General features: G+C 38.2%; 1 long non-coding RNA gene across 1 annotated transcript; it reads left to right on the forward strand.

Annotated features, from left to right (window-relative positions):
• Nucleotides 1-8,549: 8,549 nt before the first annotated feature.
• Nucleotides 8,550-15,405, forward strand: LOC143026185 (uncharacterized). Its single transcript, XR_012966451.1, has 3 exons — nucleotides 8,550-8,694; nucleotides 14,559-14,799; nucleotides 15,076-15,405. It is a non-coding gene; the product is annotated as an uncharacterized LOC143026185 (long non-coding RNA).
• Nucleotides 15,406-23,321: the final 7,916 nt, after the last annotated feature.

Consider the following 23,321-nt stretch of genomic DNA (forward strand, 5'->3'; position numbering starts at 1 on the left):
CACTAGATAAGATTAGGAATAAGTTCCTGTTGTATGTGAAATCCTTCCGAGGCATATGGCATTCCAGGGCTACTGCGATTAATTTGCAGGTTGGCAAATCATTGTAATCCTAATGGATGGGTATTTGTCTACAACTGGGATCGCGTTTACGGTAAGAATCATCTATATACAAGGGACGAGGTGTATTTGTCACCCAGCGGATTTCGGCTCCTTGCTGAATCCCTTGAGCGAGAAGTAGGCATCCTGCATTTTTTTCGGGTAGATTACGTGGGAGTCGGGGAGGGGGAGCGAAGTATCGGAATATAGTTTAGGCAGTAGAAACAGCTCAGAGAGGGACTGTGAAAAGAATCACCTAATCAGGTGGAGGGAGGATAAACTAAAAGTTTACTATACAAACAGCAGAAGCGTAATAAATAAGATTTATTTGCTGCGAGGTAAAGCATGCGCAGAAAATTTTAATGTTATAGCTATTACTGAATCTTTGATCAATATAGCTGACAGACATTTCCTTCCGGAAATTGAGGTAGAATATAATTTTTTTTTCTTCTTCTTTCTTCATAAGGACAGGGTTGGCAGGAGTAGCATGTTTCGTTCAAAAAACAATCAACTGTATTACCAACAAATCGATTAAGGCAGAGGATACTACGGAATCTATTTGAGATTATAGGCAAAGAATAAGAAACTTATTGGCATCCTGTATAGACCTGACCTCAGCATTGAGCAGACTGATTCCATGATTAATGAAATTCCTAGGGCGTCCCAGTACAAAAACGTTGTGATCATGGGAGATTTCAATTGTAGAAACATTAACTGGGAAATTTTAGTAGGAGATCAGGAAGCGCAAATTTTCTTAGATGCGGTGCAGGATACTTAACTAAAACAAGGGATTGGCGATCCTACGAGGGGAGAGAATATTCTGGACTTACTTCTAACTAATAATGAGCACCTAACGAGTAACGTAAAAGTAGGAGATAGTCTAGGCCTTAATGATAATCAAGAAATAATATTTGATATTAATTGGAGAGAATTAAATAGCACTAATAACGTTCTAGTACCGGACTTCAGGAGAGACAATTTTGATGAGATGAGAGAGTATATAAGACAGTTTATTACTTACGAGCGCGAGGTTATTAGACCAATTGTATATTGAATATTATCAGACGGTCTTCACCTAGTCCCGATGAAGTGTCCCAGATTCCTCTTGTAATTTACTCTCTTCCTGTTGTAACTACTTACAACCCATTCTCAACGCATGGGGGCAGCCATTTTTGCTGGCAAGTGGACATTTAAGTCGCCGAGACTTTCAACAATCCAAAGGCAGCTGTGAGTGAATTGCAATGTTCATGTCACGTCATTTCTTGGATGCTCAAGCGTATCCTTACAAGAACTCCTCCGCTGATCAAACGTGGTCACCAGTGGGTACTTTTATTTTGCAATTTTGAAAAAAAAATTGATGCACTTCCAACATCTGTAAGAAGATAAGCATTATTATTACCGTATGGTGTAAGTGATTCTAAGTTCTATTAACTTTAGTTGTAGGTATAGCTTCCACACACACAAAGACTTCCTTCACATAGATTCAAACGTACGTACATACATACATATACCAAGGCTCTTTCCCCCTTACAAGGGGGATAGCCAAAAAGAAAAAGGCATAAAATTATTCGCACCCATTCCATCCCTGAATACACTCCACACCCCTCCACCCTCCCTCTTATCTTAGCACCTCCTGAATGACGGGTCATCCCTGCACCTTGTCCACTGCCCTGGGTCAGAAGCAGTGTCGCAAGACACAGCACATCCACAGCAAGGCCGCTTCATTAAATCGGCGACCTCCCCTCTCCGTCCCCCCATTGCATAAAATGAGAGGACGGGGAGAAATCCCTTCGGGCTGCGTCAAATTTTGCTCACACATACTACCTCACCCCCCATCCCCCACCCATTCCACCTCATGCATCACAGCATCATCCATATACAACCATTCTCCATTCACCCCTGTCTTCTGTCCTCTCCTATCCTTCCTCAACAGACATTCCCCTCCTCCCCAAAGCCCCCTTCACCCTATCCATTCACCTCATCCTAGGACGTCCCCTCATGTTCACTCCTCCACATCTGCTTTCCACACCTCTTTTACTAGTCTTTCTTCACTCATTCTTTCCATGTGTCCAAACTATCCTAATATTCTTTCATCAACCCTATCTCCCAGCTCCTTTTCCACCCCTGTTCTCCCCCTCACCTCCTCATTTCTCACTCTATCTAGTCTAGTAACCCCCATCATACTTCTCAAACACATTCAAACTCCTTCTCTCTTCTTCTCTTATGTTCCATGTCTCTGCCCCATTCAAACGTAACCTGCGCAAAACGCATTCAAACGAACAGACTGACAAAGTACGTCTGGTTAGCTGCACTCACCCTTGCACCTACCAAACCCCCTAGTTACCATTCTGAGAAACGTTTATATCTCACTGGGACACTGCCCTGCGCACTATGACGTCATTCCACCCGCCCATGAGGTCACGTGACCGACCGCCGCCTCATTTTTCTTCTTGTGTACATTTAGTCCACTACTGCTTTCAATGCTCGTTTTCCTTCACCCATTCCTTCCGCATGCCCAAACCTTCTCAGCAATACGATAGCTCTCATCCCAACCCTGCTCTGCGCCTCATCACTACGTTTCTAACTCTATCCATCTTCGTAACACCAACTATACTCCCTTTAAACATTTTATCTCAAATAAATCTAGGCTCCGCCTTTCTGCATCTTTCTAGTCAGTCTGGTCCCCACAACCATAGGCACAATCCCCCATAAAGGATTACAATGAAGATCATGCCGGAAAAAAATAGGTAAATTGACAAAATAAATAAACATATAATGACAAATAATAAGTAAAGAGAAAATAATAATTTATAATGGATAAGTGAATAAACAAACAATAAAAATTAAACATGAATAATAATGAATAAACGGATGAACACTAATGAATAAACGAAAAAAATGAAATAAATGGCAGGCATTCAGCATCTTGCTTAAAAGTGGAGGAAGCTCCTGTGAAGAATGTTGTAAAGTTTTTGAAAGACATCGGTTTATTTTATGAAATTTAAGATTGTGTATATGAGTGCTTGTGAGTGTATGTTGTTGTGATGTGTTTTTGTGAATGTTTATTGTTTTTACTGTTTTACTTTAATTTTTATTTATATGAGACAGTTATGCGCTGAATGGCCTACCGGCTCCAGAGCTTGGCATTCGAGCCAAAAATTTCACAAATCAATCAATCAATCTTGCTTAAAAGTGCTTATCTAAATAATTCTTAAAATTTCGAACTGTACCACACTGCACTGCCCCTGCAGAAAGTTTACATTTATCCAACCCTCCCTTCGCGTTCTTCCTGAAGTAACGATTTCTCATAAAACTTTTCACTCTACCAGGGCCCTGACACCTTTAATCTGTGATTCACCTCTACTCCTCCATTTGTCACATGCTACCTAATAATACTTCAGAAAATTCCACTTGCTCTAGATACTCACCCTTTAAACTCGCCTCCATACAGCTTCTAAATAAAATGGCACAGGAAAAAATTGCATATTTTTCAGCATAGGAAATAATGGCACAGTAGAACAGGCTAAAAATCCGTTAAAATGTAATATCTTTATTATGGCAACTTTTTCAGTACAATTAGTTAAAATGTGTTAAAATCTAATTTCATTACTTGTCATTGTGTTTAACATTTCAATTTAAAAATGTTTACATTAACTTTGTTTAAATTTTTTGCTATACTGCTTAAGATCCATTCGCGTGAGATTTCCAGCGAATGTTGTAGCCAACCCCGGTTTAGGCAAAGGTTCTTCATACGTGCCCGTAGAGTCTTGTAGACCCTTTTCTGCCGTTCCTTGGGAAGCTCACCCCGAGATTCTTGCAGCATCTAAGTAGCTATTTTTATATCTTGTCGCACCAGAACCGTGTCCATATAAGGGCAGTTTCATTTGCTTCCCTAAGGTCTTGGTCGGAGCAATGGGGACTCGATGGACATTCCCGGAGGACGTGGACCATCGTCTGTACTTCGCCACAGGGACATTGGGGGCTATTGGTGTATCCCCACTTGTGTTGATTTTCTCTCGTTTTGCCCATCTTGGCTCTTCCTCTGTTTATGGTAACCCAGTCCTTCCTGGTTAGGTTTGCTCCTGGGGGCAGGGTCTCGTTTGGGCATGGTAGCTTGAATCCACCGGATCTAAGTAGCTACAACAGCATGGTCAGCTTGAATCCACCGGATCGCACGCCATATCGTTGGGTGACTGTGACAACCAACCTAGCGGAATAATGATCGCAAATCATTTGCTCCATCATCGTTTTGGATCTTGCGTTGCAGGAATGCATAAACAATGGAGACAGCAGTGTCTCAGAAGAGGAACACGAATGACACACAAATGAGTGAGCTTAGGAGGAGACATGGTAAGATTTCCGTCCATTATCCAGAGGTCTGATCTCGCTAACTGTCGCAGAGTCTGTACAGAGTAAAAGCAATAATACGGTTGTCACTGGACCATTGTCATATATCAGAAATGGTTGTGGTTCTGGTCCACCAGTTGATACCCATTCACCTGAGATAACAAGTTCCTGTAACGAATCAGGGTGACGAGGTCGACTGGCGCGTTGGTGATGCCGAGTGAGTTTTACAATATTTTTGGGATACGAAATGAGCCTGAGCCTCTTGTTTCCATGTTCGGGATAGTTTTAAAATAATTCTTATTGGGATAATAGCTTCAATTTTCATTTCCTTCAACATCGATGGACACCAACCAATGTCGGTAATCCAGTGACGATATGGTTTGACCCAGGTTGGGAAAGTACAACAGAAACATCGTATGAAATCTAATTTTATATAATTGGTCGAACATATTTTTTGAAAGGGACAAAAAACGAGCCTTCTAATTTGGAAGGCAAAATCATGAATTTATATCTTAGCAGTTTTCATGGTATATTAACAAATTTTGTATGTAGTCCTGGGATTTTTTGTTTCCTCTTTCAGAAAGAATAGCACAATTTTTGATAGCACTACTATTTGTCCCCTAAACCAACCTAATTGCACCAAAACCCTATATATATTTGGTATTACATGTCATCATTATAAGACTATTAAGAACAAAAGATAGTTTATGAACTGCTCATTCTGCCCGTAAAAAGATTGAAACTGCCAAGGATTACAAAGGATTACAAAGGCGGAGCATGCCGACAGGAGACCTTTTGATCCATATCTAGGTCGGATGCCAAAAAGAAAAAAAAATCATATTAATAATAAATAAAAACTATAATAATGTAAATAACAAATAAAATACATAAATAAATGCATAGGTATAGTTGAATAACAAACAAACAGGTAAATAGTAAATGATAATAAATTGACATATAACTAATATTAAATGAAAATCAGACAGACAAATTATAACAAAACAAAAACAAATAATATAACATAAATTATAATCATTACAGCATCTTACTTAGGTATTTATCTAAATGATTCTTAAAGCTTCGAACTGAACTACATTGCACTACCTGTGCAGGAAGTTTATTCCATTCATTAACTACACGGTTGGCAAAGGTTTCTTATACGACGAATTACCATGGTTTTGTGACCGATGAAACCTATGTATCTGTATCTGATTCCTCGTCCTTTACATCTCGCAATTTATTTGAACAGCTTTCGCCTCACTCTGAACACGCCATGAATAAATCAAGACCTTGACGACGGCACTTTTAATTTAATGTTCTGCAATCAATCACTGACCCCTGATTAATTCTTGCAGCGATTTTGGAGTAGGCTGTAGAACTTAGCAAAAGCTGATGTTGGTAAAATATTCTGAAGATGCACAAAGGTGTCTGAAACTTGCGTAATCTAACACCATTTAAAGTATCATCACCCCCTTGAAGATGCAAAATAAAGCCTTTTTCGCCGGCTTGTACAATTTTTTTTTATTTCTCTTTTTTTTTAGTTCGGGTCGTGGAATACCTCTATTTGCTTTTGGGAATTTGATTACTCTTTTATCAACGTCATTGCGACAGCTTTGCCCACCCCAGATATCCTTGAAGTGGTGTCACATCCCAAAATGGCATGAAGAGAGAGAATGTTGCGTGTTATACTATCTCATATCCAAATACTTGCGGCAACTTAATGTTGACCCTTTTAATTTTGGCTTGAAATACAGATCAGCATCTTTTGCATGGTAGCAGAGAACTACAATCAAGTCTGTCTTTTCCTCCAACAAGTACAATAGGAGCCTTTTGTGATGTAGCAACAGCCGTCAGGACAATCAACAGACCTTCATCGTCTTGTGCTTTGTGAACCTCGACTCTATTTACATGTAGTTTCTCAGTGAGGAAGTTGATGAATCGCTGCTTGTTTTCCTGAATTCGATAAGAACTCGTGCTTCTTCACCTTAAGGATTATCCCGGAGTGGAGGTCACCTTTCTTCCAGGTCGGCCATTCCTTCTTGTATGTGTACTATCTTTGGTTGATAGAGTGTTGCTGAATCCGTCAAATACAAGTAATGCAAATGGACTATAATTGTCCCTAATGTAGTCAGAGTAGCTCTAAGCTCTATGTAATTGCAATGTATTTCTTGCCAGTGTATCTATGTATTCTGTGCCTTGTTTGTTTTAAAGCGAGCTCTGGGTTTTGCGTGCGGGAATATGTCGTTCGCGTGCTGTCTGGTTCTGGACACATGTCAAGGGTTGGTCACTTCTGGTCTACAGCCATGGTTTCAATAATGGCTGACGAAATTTAATCTAAACGTAATTCCAAGCACACAAGTAATACTAAGGACGATTAGAGAAAATGGAGAATGAAAAGGAATTTAGCGTAATTAGCAGTAACGACTTTACAACACCTAGATATTGCATTTTTGCCTGAGAGCAAATAGGATACTGGGATCATCAGCGCGATCTTTGGATTTCAAAAATTCAGTTATCATCAACCATATACATGGGTCACTGGTCCGCCCAATGCGCCTCACCTTGGTATCATTAAACAATACGACCGGACCACCTGGACTACGTGCAGATGGAACATACATGACCATCTGTGGAGATCAAAGAAGCGCTGAAGAAAAGAACAACACTGACATTTCTTCAATTAGAGACATTTCTAACCTCGGTTTGCCTGACGTCATGGTATTTTGCTCACCATCTGAGGCATCTCCTTTCCCCGGGGAAAGAATCTATTGAACTACGACGACTATTAGGCGTAAAGACAATTAATCTAAATATATATATATAGTAGGTGTTTCCCGACCCCCACTTCACATTGGGCAGATTCTCGTCAACTGATGTGAGTTTGAACGACTCGAAGAAGACTGCCTACAGTATTCTAGACGTTCCTAAAAAATCCCTTATTTTGTCATTCAGTTTCTCAACGCAAGATGCAAAGGTGACCGGTTGGAGGCTCGCAAAACGGACTGTAACCGAAGTCGTTTCGACTAACTCGAACTTGCAACACCTGACAAGACTCTGCCTTGACTCTACACTCAGCATCACGGTCGTTCCAGCACCCCACACTATGAGGCTGTGTCCTTCTCCCGATGGACAGACCGGCGACTCTGCAGTGACATCTTGGAAAGAGACAGTTCAATGAAAGATTATCAGTACCTACTGGTACACTTATGCTGGGGTCACACATTCCCGTCCATAGCTCCCGTCAGCCTCCTGTAGCTAAATTTTGGTTTTGTATGAACCGGCTGCATGACGGGGCGGGAGCCTATGACCCCCGTACATTTTTTTTTTCTACAGGAAGTGTACAGCTCTTTCACGGGATACTAACGTAATGGACAACCGACACACAAGACGTTACACCAAATGTTAAGAGACTCAATTCGAAACAGGTTGAGTGAAGGGTTACGATCCCAAGAGAGGCACTTTCAAAGTCCCGTGTTTCCCTACCCACGTCTTCCCTTACCTGTCTATACAAATTCTAAAATTCAACGTGCTGTAATAAAAGATGGCTATGAACAAACAGCTGAATTCTAGGTATTCTTTTTATTTTCACTTTCAATAAGTAAATAAAGTATATCTTTGCTCTTCCGCCAACGCGCATAGGAATTTTTACCACACGTAAAGGCCACACCAACTCGTCAGACATTATGTACAAGATTATTTCGACGTGAGAGGGAGGGCCACAAAAGTTTCCGGTGCATCATCAACATTGCTCGCATGAACCGCACTTTACTTACTGCAAGATCCATTACTTATTTTATGGTATAGGTAAAGGGGGGGGGGTATTCTGTGTCGGAGTTGGGAAAAAAATTCTAAGCCATTTCACAAACTTAAACAAATATATAGTAACAATGATATCTTGAAGCACTCTGCAAAAAGGAAAAAAAAGTCTTAGGATTGTAACTTGCCGAAATATCAACTCCGGGTTGAATGTATATGTGCACATGTGTGGTGGTAAAGTCAGGTGAAGGATGATTTAAAATGACATTTGTGAGTCATCCAGGCATCCGCACCGGTTATGCCAAACATTTGAGCTCGCTCGATGGTGTTCAGTGAGTTGGCAACAAGCATGATGATAAGGACTATGTGCACCGTCGCAAGATGGAATCTGCATCACGACAGCGTCGCTGTGCAAGGGTTCAAGATGGCAATTTTGTAAAGGATGACCTTTCTGCTTACTGCATCTTCTTGTCAGATCGCCCCAACTTACAAAATGTGAGTTTTTACCTCAAAACTGTTTCTTTAAGATTCGTAACTATTTTATTTGTTTGTCTATTTATTCATTGATTTTTTGTAAATGGCACTGACAGTTGTTATTTTCCTGAAGACTTCTTGATAAAAAAAAACTAACATAGGTAACTTTTCGCCAAGTTTCTGGCAAACTGTATTTCGCCAAGTTAACTTTTCCTAAACTAAAGTTTGTCAGATGAACGCTTCCGAAAATATATGTCGCCAAATTAAGTTTTGCAAAACTTTATTTTGCCAAATTAAGATATGTCAAATATTTTGTCGAGTTAATTTTTGCAGTACCACATTTCACCAATTTTGACAATCAAAATATCGCCAAATAAATTTTTGCCAAACTACATTTCGCCAAATTAACTTTTACCAAACCACATCTCACCAAATTAAGTTTTGCCAAATTTTCTCAAACTACTTTTTGCCAAATATATTTTTGCCAAACTACGTATCGCCAAATTAAGATATGCCAAACTTGTTTCACCAAACTCACCTGGGTATGTCGCTCTTATCACTGAGCGGTCTGAAGCAACCTTGTAGAATTGCGGACTAAGAGGGGGTAAACGGTTCTAACGGTTCGTCGAACGCGGTTCGACAGACCCGTGTTTAAAGTGATGTGTGAACGGGATGCCGGACATAATGTCACTGAACGACGGGAGGCCGGCGTGAATCACGGTGACGTAGGGGGACAAAATGTACAAAATAGATCGGATGACCGTAATCGACCAGATGTCCGTGATGGGGGAAATGTTAATTTTGATAGGAGAAATGTTAATGAGGCATTGAATGTCAATGAAGGACCAAATAATAATAATATAGAGCAAGGCATAAATAAAAAACAAAATGATAATATAAGACATGATATTGAAACTCAAAATGTGTCAAAAAGAAATAATCAGGAGTTTCTTAAAACTATGTACTTTAATGCTCGTAGTATTAGGAACAAATTTCAAGAAATACAGGCGTATGTCAAAAGCGAAAATCTCGATATGATAGGAATAACTGAGACATGGTTAAATGGTACAGAGTTCGAAGCTGAATTTAATATTGCGGGATTTAAACACTTTCATCAGGATAGAAACCACAAGAAAGGTGGGGGTGTTCTATTGTACGTTAAAAACAATGTTCATGCTTGTGTTTTAGAGAAAGTGAAACAGGATGCATATGACAGTTTGTGGGTTGAGTTAACCCAAACAAATGGACAAAAAATGAATATAGGTGTAATATATAGGCCAAAGACATTATCATTAGCAGACGACAAACTGTTATTTCAAGAACTGTCTAGTTTCTGCAACCGGGATTTATTGATAATGGGTGATTTCAATTTTACTGACATTGATTGGATGACCCTTGAACATGGCCATATAGGTAGTCGCTTGATTGATTTTCTTGGTGACAATTACTTAATTCAGCATGTAAAAGAGCCCACAAGATATGGAAACTTACTCGATTTATTGATCACTAGCCGCGAAAGCATGGCAACTGATGTAGAAGTCGGTGAATCTGTTGCAAATAGCGATCACAACTTAGTCAGATTCAAACTCCTAAACAATTTTAGAATAGATACTTGTGCTTCTAAAATACCCGATTTCAGTAAAGCTCAGTTCATAGAACTACGTCAGGAGCTTCAGCTTACAGATTGGGAGGAAAAATTAAACGAAAGGCCTATAGATCAGATGTGGGAAATATTTCAAAATACGCTCACTAAGATGATTCAAACTTACATTCCTTTTAAGGACAGACGTCCCCCAAATCAGGCTCGCCCAAAGTGGCTCGACAAAGAAACTGAAAAAAGTATTGCTAAAAAGAGACAGGCTTATAAGAAATATAAGTGCTCGGGTGCATCTAATGACTATGAAAGTTATGTATCAATACAGAGAGATTTAAAAAAGACAATAAGAAAAAGAAAACGACAATACGAAATGAACATCGCTGAGAAATCCAAAGATAATCCCAAAGAATTCTATAGTTACATTAGAGATAAAAAGGTTGTTAGGAATCACATTGGTCCACTATTATCTGCTGACGGTCAACTTGAATATTCAAATGAAGGAATGTGTAATCTCTTAAACAATTATTTTAGCTCGGTATTCGTAAACGAAACACCTCAAAGTGAATTCCAAACTGAAACCTGTGAAAAGTCTGGGGTAAACTTACTCACTACGGTAAATATAACAAAAGAAACAATTAAAAGGTGTATAGACAAACTCAAAGTTAATAAAACACCAGGGCCTGACGGTTGGCATCCAAGAATCTTAGAGGAAATGAAAAATGAGATTGTTGTTCCATTAGAAATTATTTTCAAGAAATCCATCATATCCGGAGATGTCCCAAGAGAATGGAAGCTAGCTAACGTTACTCCCATATTCAAAAAAGGTGACAAAAAGAAACCAAATAACTATAGGCCTATTAGTTTGACTTCGATCGTAGGAAAAATAATGGAAACTATCATCAGAGATGCTATCGAATATCATTTAGAAAGTAACCGTTTGATAAATGAGAGCCAACATGGTTTCAGACGGAAACGTTCTTGCGTGACTAACTTACTCGAATTCTACAACACAGTTATCTCGAATTATGACAAAAGAAACAATATAGATTTAATATATCTAGACTTTGCAAAAGCTTTTGATACCGTCCCACACGAAAGACTACTTACTAAATTAGCTTTGCATGGAATAAGTGGTAGCCTATTAGGTTGGACTAGTAATTGGTTGAAAGGTCGAAAACAGAGAGTTGTTTTAAATGGAAAAACTTCTGGATGGAAAAGTGTTGCAAGTGGAGTTCCTCAGGGTTCCGTTCTTGGGCCACTTCTATTCATAGTATATATAAATGATATAGACCATGGACTAAAATCTACTGTTTCCAAATTTGCTGATGATACAAAACTGTGCGGAGTGGCAAATGATCACTCAAACCAATTAGATATTCAAGAAGATTTAGATCAATTACAGCAATGGTCTGAAAAGTGGCTAATGAAATTTAACACAAGTAAATGCAAGGTAATGCACATAGGTAAAAATAACAGCAAGTACGATTACAAGTTATTTGGAAATTCGTTAACAAAAGTGGATAGTGAAAAAGATCTCGGCGTAATTATCAGTAACGACCTCAAATCATCCAAGCAGTGTATTTCAGCCTCTGAGAAAGCAAATAAGATTCTGGGATTGATTGCGCGATCTTTTGATTTCAAAAGTCCATCACTCATTAACAAGCTATATAAATCGTTAGTTCGTCCACATTTGGAATATGCTGTTTCCGTATGGTCACCGAATCTCATTAAAGACATTGACAGACTGGAAAAAGTACAACGGCGAGCCACAAAACTGATTCCAAATATCAAAAATAAATCATACGAAAATCGACTTAAGCACATGAATCTGTTTTCCCTAAAAAAGCGTAGACTCAGAGGTGACTTGATACAGGTCTTTAAGATTTTAAAGGGAATTGACAACATCAAAAGTGACCAAATTTTCACATTGAATGAGAATCAGACAAGAAACAATGGTCTCAAACTGTCCGGAAATAGATTCAATTTGGAAGTAGGTAGAAACAACTTTGCCAACCGTGTAGTTAATGAATGGAATAAACTTCCTGCACAGGTAGTGCAATGTAGTTCAGTTCGAAGCTTTAAGAATCATTTAGATAAATACCTAAGTAAGATGCTGTAATTATTATAATTTATGTTATATTATTTGTTTTTGTTTTGTTATAATTTGTCTGTCTGATTTTCATTTATTATTAGTTATATGTCAATTTATTATCATTTACTATTTACCTGTTTGTTTGTTATTCAACTATACCAATGCATTTATTTATGTATTTTAATTGTTATTTACATTGTTATAGTTTTAATTTATTATTAATATTATTTTTTTTTTTTTTTTTTTTTTTTTTTTTTTTTTTTTTTTGCATCCGACCTAGATATGGATCAAAAGGTCTCCTGTCGGCATGCTTTGCCTTTGTAATCCTTTGTAAATTTGGGGTTTAACCAACGTGTTCGACAACCAAATACCCCGTTCACACATCACTTCAAACACGTGTATGTCGAACCGCGTTCGACGAACCGTTAGACCCCCTCTAAAAGACAGATTATCTATACATACTTACAGTATAATGACTTTGCAGCATGAGATAGCAGTCCGGCAGACGAACACAATGGCACAGCGACCTGTGCTGTGTCTCATCGCTATAAAGATGCAGCATCGAGTACGGGAACAAATCGGAACAAAAAAATAGCATTTCTGTTCATATCACTACCATCATTTCATTTCAATTTTTTTTTTTTCTTTCAGAAGAGCGGGACTGTATAATTTTCCAAATATTGTTAAATTTATATTTTTCTATTTTATCAACGAATGCATTCATCTACAATTGATAATTTGACTTCTTTTTCTAACGAATCTTCGCAGAGCTGAAATTCGACCAGTGGAATTCGACGCTGCAAAGAATGCATGTCGTAAGTATGAAGATAGAATGGCTTTCATGAATATGCACTTTACGAATGGCAACTCTACCGTGGGTCAGAAGTCTCCCTTAAAGTCTGCAATCGAAAATGAGAGCCTACTCACAAATACCAAAACAAAATGTTACGCTTTTCAATATTCCTAATCTTCTGTGCTTGTTTCAGATTTGATTAGCGTCCTGGCGTTCACTTCAGATCCATTTTTAAAATCTGTCAGTAACTTGGTTCCCTCCATCAAATTCACTTTGGAATCGTGAAAATGATGGTAATTTGCCTTTATACAGAGAGGAAGTAAAAAGTTTAAATTTAGTATTTATAGGAAACCTATTAATATTATTTCATATATTCATTATTATTCGGCTCCACATGACAATGTTGATAATTCTGTGATTTCTTTAATATTTCCAGGTGTGTATGCGGCCCTGAATTTATTGATAAGGAATTTGAGTATATTTGTAACATTAATTTCAGCTAGTACCCAAAATTTTTTTTTATAAAGAAATCGTATATTTTTATATTTTTTTAATATTTCCAGGTGTGTATGCGGCCCTGAATTTATTGATAAGGAACTTGAGTATATTTGTAACATTAGTTTCAGCTAGTACCCAATTTTTTTTTTTATAAATAAATCGTATATTTTTTTATCAAATTCAGCCCACGCTTTTAGAGTTACCTTTCAGTAGAAACTTTGTCCAAATTCCTCATTTACTAAAATCATGGTAATCAATGTACATTTAAGAAATTACTCAAAGAATTCGCTGAAAAAATTGAAGTGGAGCCACATGCAAAATTCTTTTTACAGAGATTGTGAAAAGATTTACCCAGGGCAAACAGGCAAAAAAACTCATCTAGAATTAAACAACATAGATAGTGTCGGAACACTGCAAGAATTCAACGTGTACTGGGATCTCTTCAGTTTTCCCATTTGTCATTAGAAACGTTATAAAAACAGTCCCGTTAAACAATCTGCATTGGTTAATCTCAACATTGGTGACATGTACTCGGATAAATCGGATAATTTCATTACTGTTATTATTTGTAGAAAGGTTATAGTCCCATCAAACAGCACTGTGACACCTTGTGGCCGTTCCTGAATTGTAGATCCTTGTTACTTTTCGAATTTATTATATTACTGACCTTCCCTTCACACTTCCTTCAAGAACTGTCTATCCTCATGTTTTCAACTATCATCCCGTCTAGAATTTCTGCGTCTGGTTGAAAAGCATGTCACGGCATTGTACAGTCTCGACCACTTCTGAACCAGAACTTTCTTTAACGGAATAAAGTTGTTTAGCCACAGAAAATGTGTCAACAATCCCAAACCACAGAAGGAGGTAAAGCAAAATTATCTGATTGATATTCTTATCCCCTTTAGATCAGAAGCGTTCTTGAGCTGAAGGGAACCGTATAACGGTTAAGTGAGGATATTTGATCGATAAACATCTGATCTCCTTGGAAACGTCTTGGGCCCAATGAAGGCGTCTAGCGTCGGCTAGAGTAAATGCCCCCCCAAGATCCCCCCTTCTCCCACACCGCCCCTATTGTCCAAGAGTTTGGTCTGTATAGCAAATGGCACAGAAAATAAGAAGAAGAAGAGCAGTGACGTGCCTCGGGCAGTAAGTTCTCTTATTTTTCAGTTATTTGTGCTACGAGTGAATAACATAATAACAGTAAGTCCACACGCACCATGGACACGGCATGTGCTTTGGTGGTAAGGATGTCAAATCTGTGATTTTTATTCCACATAACAGAGCGACAAAACCATGATAATAATAACAATAAGGGCAATAATATTGATAGTAGTAGCAGTAGTAATAGTATAATAATAGTAGTAGTAGTGATAGTAGTAGTAATTATGATAAATAAAATCGTTACTAATCTTAGATCAACAGTTTTCAGGTCAAAACTCACAATTTGTAAGTTGGGACGATCTAACAAGAAGATGCAGTAAACAGAAAGGTCATCCCTGACAGAATTGCCCTCTTGAACCCTTGCACAGCGACGCTGTCGTGATGCAGATTCCATCTTGCGCCGGCGACGGTGCACATAGTCCTTATCATCTGAGCACCATCGAGCGAGCTCAGATGTTTGGCATAACCGGCACGGATACCTGGATGACTCATAAATGTCATTTTAAATAAGCCTTCACCTGACTTTACCACTACACATGTGCACATATGCTATTAAATCTGGAGTTGATTTTTTTTTTTTATCCGGCAAGTTTCAATCCCAAGATTTTTTTTTCCCCTTTTTGCTGAGTGCCTTATTCAAGATATTGTTACTATATATTTGTTTCACTTTGTTAAATGGCTTAGAGATTCTTTCCAAACTCCAACACAGAACACCCCCCCCCTTTACCTAAACCATAAAATAAGTAATGGTTCTTGCAGCAAGTAAAGTGCGGTTCATGCGAACAATGTTGATGATGCACCCAAGTCCCGTTTCCGTGCTACGGCAAAAATTTTTGTAAACAAGTTCACGTGTTCCCGAGGTACAGTGAAGATAGTCATCTCGCCCCACAAGAAACTGTTGTGGCCCTCCCTCTCACGTCGAAATTACCCCATTCATAATGTCTGACGAGTTGGCGTGGCCTAAACGTGTAGTAAAAATCCCTATGCGAGTTGGCAGAAGAGCAAAGATATACTTTATTTACTTATTGAAAGTGAAAATAAAAAGAATACCTGGAATTCAGCTGTTTGTTCACAGCGGTCTCTCTCTCTCTCTTTTTTTTTTTTTTTACAGCACATTGATTTTTAAAATTTGTATAGACAGGTAAGAGAAGACGCGGGTAGGGAAACACGGGACTTTGAAAGTGCCTCTCTTGGGATCGTAACACTTCACTCAACCGGTTTCGAATTGAGTCTCTTAACATTTGATGTTACCTCTTGTGTGTCTTGCGAAAGACAAGTCGGAACCGGCCGAGTGGAGTGTTACAATCCCAATGAAAGAACTTTCAAAGTAAACAAGAAAGTCGGGAGCAGTAGGCTAATATTGGAGAAGGAGTATCAAGTTGACTTGGAGTTGAGCTTTGGTGTATCGAGGCTAAAAAAATAAATAAAAAATAAAAGGCACTGGTCTAGACCGTATGTGGTGCGTCCGTTTTCTGTTCTCGAGACGACGAGTTGACCGCACGAACACACGATCCCGTGGTACTAAGTGTACCAGTAGGTACTGGTACTCTTTCATTAAACTATGTCTCTTTACAAGATGTCACTGCAGAGTCGCCGGTCTGTCCATCGGGAGACGACACAGCATCATAGTGTAGGGTGCTGGAACGACCGGGATGCTGAGTGTAGAGTCAAGGCCGAGTCTCGTAAGATGTTGCGAGTTCGAGTGAGTCGAAACGACTTCGGTTACAGCCCGATTTGAGAGCCTCCATCCACCTTTGCATCTTGCGTTGAGAAACTGAATGACAAAATAAAGGAAATGTGTTTAGGAAAGTCTAGAATACTGGAGGCGAAGTCTTCTTCGAGTCGTTCAAACTCACATCAGTTGACGAGGATCTGCCTAATGTGAAGTAGAGGGTCAGAAAACACCTAGTGTATATATATACTTTTTTTTCTTAATTGTCTTTACGCCTAATAGTCGTTGTAGGAGGCAAGGAGGTGCCTCAGAGATGAGTAGAATACCATGGCGTCAGACAAATTGAGATTAGAAATAAATATATGAATTGCCTCCCCTCCCTTTCAAATAAACAAATTAGGTCGTCCAGAGTACTGCACAGATTGAAAAATATTTTCAGAATGATCATTTGAATGAGCAATATTTCGTTCATCGTGACCTTTTCTAGGACAAAAGTCGCTTGACCTAAGACAGACTGTCTTCCTTGTGAAATGATACTTGAATGTGACTGGGGTGTGGGAATAGTCTGCACAAAATCCCAAAGATTTTGCAATGTTCTGAACGACATTACAACCAATTACGATGATAAAGCATGAGGACCAACAAGAGATTTTTTTTACCTGCCTCCAGGATGAATTTACACGCCCGGTTAGTATACTTATTGTTAATATGTTGTGAGTGTTAATGTTATCAATTACCTCAAGAATCTTAGAGGCTTATATGAAGCCCCCTCACCTCCGAATCTCCTTGTTTTAAATGGGTTCGTATGATCTGATTCTTAATTTGATATGAGTGGTAGTTCGTCGCTGCAGCTCTTTCCCAGTCTGTCAATCCATTCCAGGGGTTTTCATTTTTTTTTTTTTTTTTCCAAACAAGGACCCGTTTAAGGACAAAATAAATCGAGGACCCCCTCGCATAGCTGGCTGACACGTAAAGGGGACGTACACAAACATAAACTAACAATTAACAATGAAAATATAATTACAGAAATAATCAATACACAAACAAGGTCACATGAAGAATTGTCGTCACCCCATGACATCCCACCTGAAGAATTGTCACCCCACTACGCCGAATATCAACAGTGGGATCAATATTAGGTTAGGTTGAATGAGGGTTATGCTTATTGTCATCAACTTGAACAACCAAAGAATCGTAAACCCAGGATGGCCCACATGAAGAATTGTCACCCTAGGATAGCCCACATGAAGAATTGTCACCCTATCGACGTGTGGGGTGACGATTCTTCATGTAATCCCACAAAAATAATATAAATAACAGTCTATTTTACCCGACGGCTCATAGTGCATATACTCGTGGCCGCTGCCTGTACACTGTCGGTGATTGTCATTCCAAAATTTCCACCAGTGTTGGCAAATAGCTCCTACGGACCCAACTTTGAAAACCCATGATCTATTTAATCAGATTTCGGTATCGTGAGGGAACTGCGTATGGGCGGGCCAGTGATCCATGGTTGATGACAACTGAACTTTTGAAATCAAAAGATCACGCAGATAATCCCAGTATCCTATTTGCTTTCAGGTAAAAATGCAATATCTAGGTGGTGTAAAGTCGTTACTGCTAATTACGCTAAATTCTTTTTTATTCTCCATTTTTTTCTAACCGTCCTTGGCACGCTCACCTTTAAGATAAATAAACTAATAGAGTAAATCTCCAAGTTCTTCCGTACGATCATTGGTAACCGTTTTCTGCGCTGGGCGGCGGCCTGGGGCCCTAATGGGAGGTATAAGAGGCCCATACTCGTATGTAGGCAATTTTACTCCATTGCCACATGATAAATTTTTGTATCAAAGATTTGCCTGGTTTTGGCACGCGCACTTAGAAAGGTTGTCCAGCCCTGCTCTGGATTGTCTTGAATCTTGAACACTCACCTGACTCGAATGATCATTTGCTATTCCTCACAGCTTAGTATCATTAGCGAATATGGGAACAATGATTCAGGTTCAAACACAGCGTAATATCTCAATATTTATTCCATGCAAATCTAATTTAGTAAGTGTATTGCCTGGGACAGCATTAGAAGTCTGGTCAAAGTCCAAATATAGTAAATTTATACTGTTTTGTTCTTTCGTAATTTGAGGTGACTATGCAAAGTTCTAGGAAAGTCGCGTATGTCTGAGGCTGTAATAGTTGACACTTATCTGATAGTTACTTTTAAAGTTACACTCTATGGCATCTCTCATAATTGTTAATATTTTTTCCTGCGATGCCTGTATTTCCGTATATGAAGTCCCAAATATCATAAACACTTTTGTCTTGTTACCCTTAACAAGTGTTAGAGTAATACAAAATACATGTCCCGGATTCAGGTTGCTTGTAAGTGTATGGGCACATGAGCGTGTGGATTCAGGCAAGAGCATAGGGACTGTGCGATACGATTTCACTGAAAGATTCGACAAACCAGCTCCTCCGAAGATAACTACTGCGATGGGAACATTTTATTCCAGTGTTCTTATTTTGTTCAATTGTTCTTATAGTAAATAAACTGAATCCAGGGCATGTATTTTGTATTACTGTAGTACTTCTACTTCTACTGGTAGGGGTAACAAGACATTCGGACTACCCTGTATATTCGAATGTCAAATACGTTAAAAGATGATTTCTGAATTTTAGATTCCCAGTAAAAGAAAATGCCTGCACTCATCTTCAGAATTTTCATGACACAGGATCGTGCGTGGAAATAGTGTGTTCTTCATTATTCTAACACAAATGATTGCGTTAGAACAGTTAGGGCATTCCTTATCCTCTTCTCTGGTTTCAAATCGTATGGAACATGTTGCCTTTTGTGGAGAGCCATTTGGAGACATGTAACCTATTTGATGACGTCATGTCGGTCGGTTATCTAGGTGACGTCACCCACGGTGAAACTTGTTTCCGTTTTTCTATATTTATTCTGTTTTTTGTTTCTACAGTTTTTGTTGGACTCAAATGGATGTTATTAATATGTACACCAGCATCGTTCTTGTGGTTACATTTCTCTGCTTTGTAAGGTAATCTTCAGCGTTTTAACTTATCCTTGATTGGTCAGATCGTTGCCTTCCCCAACGGATGCCAGACGAACGAAAGTTATAAGATCACGGCAACCGGTTAAGACTGGATTAGAGTCGATGGTGCGAACTGTCGTACAATAATTCCTCCAACACACCTACTTTCTCGTTCGAGGTGTCAACGATTTTTTTGTATATTTGTTAAAGGAATGATAATGCATATTGTAATTTATTAAGTGTATAAGGTGTAAATTCTCTTCCTGTCACCGTTATTCGATTCTTTGAAAGTCGAATCTAGTTCAGATGATATCGAATCTGAATCTCTATATCAAATCGGATTTTCTTCATATGGAATCTGAACATCATCATGTCGAAATTTAATACCAAATATGATTATATAGATAGAATCTGAACATATGATCTGAATCCCTTTAGGCAATGCCTTGACATTTCCCCTTCATTCTGTCTGCCGCCAGTCTGTTTTATTCATCAGTTGTGGGGATTACAAACTACGTCAACCACTTCCGTACTTTTTCTTTCATTCTGAACGTCAACAGGTTTATTATAATTCTTTGTGGCATCCAGTTGCTTGTAAGGAGGTTGAACACAATTTGTATATTGGGATTGAGGATGAGAATCCAGATTTAAGGAATCCATGCCCTGGATTTATTTTTCTTTTACATTATTTCAGGTATCTATAACAATACAGTCAATATAAGAATTATATTTATATTAAGGAATTGGTCGATATTTTGGGTACGGCGAATTATTTCCAATATTAATTCAAGGTAAGGGGCTACGAAATATATGTAAATAAATAATAAACGAAATAGAGTTGTCACCATTACCACCACCTTCATCACCAGTCATCGTAGCAGTAGTAATGTGTGTGTGTGTATATATATATATATATATATATATATATATATATATATATATATATATATATATATTTGTGTCAATTGGGCCGTGAACTAAGTCGTTTCGCTTTGAAGGGTCAGGATGGCGTGATGGTACGGTCTTCATCTTGTAAAACGCAAGCCGCTCAGGTGAAGGTTCGAATCCCAGCAGATGAGTTTCTTTCCACACACACACACACACACACACATATATATATATATATATATATATATATATATATGCGTGTGTGTGTGTGTGTCTATACATATGTACATATATATATATATATATATATATATATATATGTGTGTGTGTGTGTGTGTGTGTGTGTGTGTGTGTGTGTATAAAGGACAGACAGGCATAATCATCTCAATAACATAAAACATATTATTATTCTGTGTTCCTCATTTCTTAACATTCGTTACGATGTTTCCACTTAGGCCATGCTTAAGCTTTGAATAAATGCCTTTTTTAATATTTCATTTATAGGAAGGATGTGCTAAATAGGTGCATAGAATCGTCTGTCTTTAGCCAGAATAAAACTATTTCGATTCCTTTGCAACGACGTGACGTCATGTCGTGCTCATCCAATGCAATGATAATGTTTTCGTGAATATAAATAATCTACTTTTCGCGTTCTAACGGTCTGTCATATTTTTTATTTCTAAGACTATCACCTGTGAATTAGAAACATTTTATTCAGCGTGTTTGAAATAGTGACAAAGTTTATTTTCTTAATTTTTTTTTTTTTCCGCATCTGACCTAGATATTCGTGTGCACTGTTTTCTTGAGAACCTCTGCGTACTAAGCAATTTTGGAAGGCTTCGGACTGACAGCTCTTATTATATTAAGATATTATTATTATTATTATTTTCATTATCGTTTTTATTATTATTGTTGTTGTTGTTAATATCATTATTATTGCTAAACATCCTGTGCCTTCATGTTATTCGTGCTTTCCCACCTTGACTTCCCATTTCGCCAAAATCACTTAGTTTGGGCCTGATTAGGGTAGGTTAGGTTCGGGTACGGTGTTTAGCGAAATGCAGTTTGGGTGACTAAGGAATTTTGGTGACAAGAATTTTGGTGAAGTGTAGATTAGCGTCATGGGAATTTTAGCTAAAGACAGATTGGGCGACATGTGAATTTTGGAGAAATACAATCTGCCGACATGGCAAATTTGGCGAATTGCAATATGACGACATGGGAGTTTTTGTGAAATACAATTTGGCGACACGTGGATTTTAGTGAAATGTAGTTTGGCTATATAGTAAATTGGGCAAAATGCAGATTAGCGACATGTGAAATTTGGTTAAATGTAGATTGGGTGACATGTGAATTTTGGGGAAATACAACATGGCGATATGGTAATTTTAGCGAAATGCAATTTGGCGATATGATAATTTTGGCGTCATGGAATTTAGCGACATGGTCATTTTGACGATATGAGAATGATGTCATGTGTCACGAAGAAGTGACGTGCCCCTGCCTACCTTCAGGGGATGTGACAAGGCACGTGACATGGAAAGTGTCACGAATTTAATTCAGCTTCAACTTTCTGTGTTTGCTTACTTTGAATTCCATCCGTGTTTTTTTCTCTACCAGTCTGTTGTTGTTTCTTTGTTATTATTGTTACATTTATTCATTTGTTAATTACAAATAATTGATTGGTTATTTTCGTTTCAATTTTTGTTTTATTGATTTATTTTGCTATTTGTTTGTGAATTTATGTATTTAACCTATTAATTTATCTGTTTTTATTGAATGTAAAAGGACAATCAAACTTGACCCATGGTGTTTCAGACTTCGAAAATACATCATCCTCTGCTCCCACCGCATTCAGAAAAGGATATAAAATACCCAACAACAAATTAGGTTAATTTCTCGCTTTTATACATACATATATATATATATATATATATATATATATATATATATATATATATATTATATATATATATATATATATATATATATATATACCGTGCACTGTTGCAAAATAATTGTAAAAATCATGGAAGTAGTGCAGTGCTCGTGTTGTTGCACAAGTGTGATCTTCCAAAGTTTGCAAAATTGTATGTAAGTTTATGATTACTTTCGTCCGTACTGCTGGCGTTGTATTAATTCATTCTTCTTGATGCCACTGATCTCATGATTTCTGATACTTCCATGCACGTTGTCGGCAAATCTCCCGACAGTATTCTCACAACGGTATATGTCTTTGTAAATGTTGCAGTGGGACCTTTATATGTATTTTCATACAAGTATGTATTTTCATCCTCTCTCTCTCTCTCTCTCTGCAAAAACCACATCATTTCTTGCCAACAGAGAGACTGGGTGTCCCAACAAACCATGAGAATCGTTATGGACCAAAAGGTCTCGATGTCATTTCCCACAGCTCCCTTACCCTCTGAAAAACAGCCCCCCTTCTCCCCCCCCCCCTTTCTCCCCTCACCTACCTTGGGTCACATTCGTTGTGGTGTTTATAGCGTTATTGAAGGTCTCTCTTTGTCATTTTTCGCTGCAGTTAATGTCATGACTTGTGCACCGCCATTATTCCTGGTATTATTGTTTACATTTTCCTCCTCACTTGTCTTCGAGAAAGCGCATTTTCTCTGCCGATTTGATATGAGACTTGTTTGTTTATTTGTTAAGATTTTTTTTTTTTCCGCCACGGAAGACGGTTTGTCTCTCTGTCGTGTGCTTATTCCCCTCGGTTTCTCAAGTCAAAACATAAAAAAGTTACCTTCCTTTCGCCTGCATGTTGCGTCATCAGGGCCAAAAACCTAAAACCCAAAACCACTTTCTCAGGGGAGCGGGGAGGACGTCTCAGGTCGCTGCTTGCCATAACCTTCATTTCCTTTTAGCTTCACGTTTAATCCGGTCGT

Source organism: Oratosquilla oratoria, chromosome 6 (assembly GCF_046742065.1).
Source record: "Oratosquilla oratoria isolate Oo_2021 chromosome 6, ASM4674206v1, whole genome shotgun sequence".
Taxonomy (NCBI): domain Eukaryota; kingdom Metazoa; phylum Arthropoda; class Malacostraca; order Stomatopoda; family Squillidae; genus Oratosquilla; species Oratosquilla oratoria.